The 4,019-nt window shown below is 41.9% G+C and overlaps 1 protein-coding gene across 4 annotated transcripts in view; it reads right to left on the bottom strand.

Moving 5' to 3' along the window:
* Window positions 1-2,600, bottom strand: part of ASNS (asparagine synthetase (glutamine-hydrolyzing)) — a 23,228-nt gene extending 20,628 nt beyond the window's left edge. For 2 of the 4 annotated variants that reach the window (XM_023533042.1, XM_011363224.2), the window contains exon 1: window positions 2,444-2,600. The gene's annotated coding sequence lies outside the window, so the exon portion shown is untranslated. Of the gene's footprint in view, window positions 1-2,329 lie in introns of all 4 variants that reach the window. The other 2 variants (XM_023533055.1, XM_023533051.1) reach the window with 2 other exon arrangements.
* Between the last annotated feature and the right edge of the window lie 1,419 nt (window positions 2,601-4,019).

Here is a 4,019-nt window from a genome sequence, read left to right as displayed (position 1 = left end):
TACATCTAAGGAGTTAATATCTAAAATATATAAAGAACTCATAAAACTCAACAACAAAAAAACAATCCAATTAAAAATAGGCGTTAATACCTAAATAGATATTTCTCTGAAGAGGAAATACAGATGGCCTATAGACACATGAAAAGATGCTCAAGGTCACTAATCATCAGAGAAATGCAAATTAAAACCACAGTGAGATATCACCTGACACCTGTCAGGATGGCTATCATCGATAAACCAAAAACAATAAGTGTTGACGTGGGTGCGGAGAAAAGGGCACTCTCATACACTGTTGGTGGGATTGCAAATTATAGCCACTCTGGAAAATAGTCCAGAGGTTCCTCAAAAAATTAAAAAATAGATCTACCTTTTGACCCAGCAATTGCACTTCTGGGTATTTATCCAAAGAAAACCAAAACAATAATTCGTAAAGATCTATGCACTACAATATTCACGGCAGCACAATTTACAATAGTCAAGATATGGAAGCAACCGAAATGCCCATCAATAGACAAGTGGATAAAGAAGTTATGGTTCATATATACAATGGAATATTACTCAGCCAGTAAAAAAATGAAATCATACCATTCGCAATGACATAGATGAACCTAGAGGTTATTTGGCTAAGTGAAATAAGTCACAAAGAAAGACAAATACGTTATGATTTCACTTATTTGCAGAATCTAAGAAACAAAAAGAACAAACTAATCGGAAACAGACTCACAAATATACAGGACAATCTCATGACAGCCAGAAGGGAGGGGGTTAGAGGGCTGAAAGAAAGGGGTGAAGGATTAAAGAAGAAAAAAATTAGTAGCTGATAGAGTCACGGGAATGGGGAGCCTGGCATAGGGAATGTAGTCAGCAGTAATGTAATGGCTCTGTGTATAGCCAGAGGGTGATAGAGTAATCGGGGAGATCATTTCATAAACTATAAATGTCTATATAAATGTCTACCTAATGTACTGTATACTTGAAACTAATAATAAAATAAAATGCTAAAAAATATATAGTATATATATATTTTTTGCAGTGCGCACACACACACATTCTTGCCCAGCCACTGTCCTCAGGACCCTAAGAAATAGACTTTATGGACAGAGCCCAGGCTCATGTATTTTAAAATAAAGCTCCCCAACTTAAAAAAATCCTGTATTTTCTCATAAACTTCTAAAGCAGTGTTGTCCAACAGACATGTGAGCCACATGTGTAATTTTATATATATGAGTAGCCCTATTAAAAAAGAGAAAAAGTTGAAATAAATTTTAAGTATATTTTAACACAATGTACCCAAAACAGTTATCATTTTAGCATGTAATCAGTATAAAAAATTACTGATGAGATATTTCACACTGCTTTTCTCGATTAAATCGTCAACATCTGGTGTATTTTACACTTACAGCACATCTCAGTTCGGACTAGCCAGCATTTCAAGTTCTCAGTCACATGTGGTAAGCCGCTACCAAATTAAACAGTTGTTTCAATGCTTTTAGCTTCTATTCTACTTACCAACTATTTAAACTTCACGTCACTTTTTTACATTAAGATCTCAGCAACCAAGTACTGGTCAGGTTCAAGACAAGTTATCTCTAATTTCTTTTACAGCAATGCGATCAATCAATGAAAAAAGAGTTCTCGGTGCTTCTAAATTATTAGTCAAGCACCTAGGGCAAGAGACAGTAACGAAATAATGTGGGCCCTCGGCTGCAAAGAAAACTAGTCCTTTATTCAAAATAGTAACATTAATCTGAAGCCAGCCTTACAGAACAGATAACCATTGAGAAAGGGTACGCCGGTTCTTTTGCCTTTTTCTGTACCACACTGCCTGTCACTCTCAACAGATTTCTTTTGACAGGGTTTGCTCGACAAGTCACTCGTCTTGCAGTCTACAAAGACGGGGGCGAGGGAGGAAGAGGCTAGTTAAAGTGAGGAAGCTGGAGGTGAAGGGCTAAGAACTGATCCCAAGGACGACACTCACACCAACAACCCTGGAGACCGTCCCTCCTAGACCAGGACCAAGCTATCGAGTCACCCCGCGACTCCTGACTGCACCCCAGCCACGTGCACCCTCCGGCCCATCCGCCGCAAGGCCCCCAGACAGCGAAAATTTCCACAAGTCTCGACGCAATATAACAAAAAAATAATGAAATTTACAGGGGCCAATGTAGGCCGCCATCATCGCCTTCTCTCAGAAGCGGTTGGCCTCCCCTCTTCCGTCCCTGCGATCCCTCCCTCCCGCACCGCGACAGAGGTCTTTCGCCTCCCGCTTGCTCCCAAATGCGCAACAATCGGCCCCGCCCTCTTTATAGGCTGGAGCCGCCGCACCTACCGGAGCGGGGATCCGCGTCTGCCCTCCCTTCTGCGGGGCCAGGCTGCAGCGCATCCTCCTTCCCCTCCCAGGGCAGCCGCGAGGCACTCACAGAAGGGCTCGGGCTCGATTTACCTGGGCACAAGCAGGTCGGGTGCAGGTGAGTGGGTGGCGCGGAACCGGGACTGCAGGCTGCGGACAGGCGGGGCAGCACGCCGATGTCTTCTCACTTTATACCCGCCTAGCTCCTGTAATGTGTGCGGGAAGTTTCATCATGCCTGCGAGGACCAACCAGCTTGAGCAGGGGTGTGGGCGTGGCCCAGCGGGATAGGGCGGGGAGCAAGGCAGAAGGAGGAGCAGGGAGGAACTGATCTGTTTCCAGCTCATTAATATGTTAATGACTTGCTGAAGTATAGCCTCAGAAGTTTGGCCAGGTGCCCCACTGAGATCTAGGGTTACCTTACCTGCTGTTCTGACAATTGGCAGGTCTTATGTACTTTTTTTGTTCCTTGTGAAATCATCACCAAATTGATTGCAGTATCCCTTCTGCATCGGATCTCCCTCATATCCTTAATTGCAAAGCCATTAGGAGTACTGTAGTTCCTCCCTATTCCTAAGAGAGCGTCTGATACATAGATGTGAATACTCAAATATTTGCTAAATTAATAAATAGTGAAGCAGATGGGAATAGCTGGAAGGGTATCCTCTTTTTATTAAATACAAACAAGATTTCATTACATTCTGCCTCAGGCAGAGTTACATTTCTCCTTCCTCTGGATGTATATATACAGCTCAGTGTGTTTCTATTTTGTGTTGGATCACCAGATGGTCACCTCCTTGGTTTTATCGACTTCATCGCCTTTTGAGTTCCAGGATCAGCTCAGTGGATACCACTAGACATTGTCAAACATGTATTCAATTCGATTCCCCATTACATTTGGTTGTTGACAAATTTCATTTTCAGGAAAAGACCGAGTTCCAGTCTGAATTTTACCGCTATTTATATGACCATAGGTATGTCCTATAACCTCTTTAGGTTTCCACCTTTTAAATAAGGAAATTAGAGACTACAGGTGTTCCTCCAGCCCTGAAATTCTGAGAACTAAAGTGGTGAGAGTTCTGTAGAGCCAGAGCATCCAAGGAGGGAAATTTTTTTCATCCTCACAATGCAATTTATCTCATTGAAACTCAAAATAACCTCGCAATCTTGATATTTTTGCACTAGGCCCTAAGTTAGAAGTGAATTATCTAAATTTACACACCTGAGACTTCGTAGATCCAGGATGTGAAATCGGGGTTGTCGGTATCTACAGGCCAGGTCATTCCTTTTTCATCACATTCTGCCTATGCAATAAAATGGGGTGGGGGGGAGGGGGAAGCTGAATGGTACTGGAGAACCAACAGAAGAGCAAGGGGCTGATATAGCTTCTCTTTATTTTACTAAACATGAATTATTTCTATTCAAGATTAAATATATTTTCCAGATTTCATCCCCATTCCTGTATTGAGGCAGTACCATAACATTATACTTTTCTCCTATTTATTATCTGCACTGACAGTTTGAAAGGGGACACTCTCCATTTTAATGGTACTGTTGAACTGGTACCAGTACAGCCCTCAAATTTATCGTGAAGTACAGGGAAAGATCTGTTACCAAAAACATGTTTAAGGCCTGAATTTTCTTTATAAAATCTAAATCAAGTTGATGCAT

This window comes from Pteropus vampyrus, unplaced genomic scaffold (assembly GCF_000151845.1).
Source record: "Pteropus vampyrus isolate Shadow unplaced genomic scaffold, Pvam_2.0 Scaffold4, whole genome shotgun sequence".
Classification (NCBI taxonomy): Eukaryota; Metazoa; Chordata; class Mammalia; order Chiroptera; family Pteropodidae; genus Pteropus; species Pteropus vampyrus.
The sequence above is the reverse complement of the archived record's forward strand: the minus strand, read 5'-3'. Positions and strand labels throughout refer to the sequence as shown.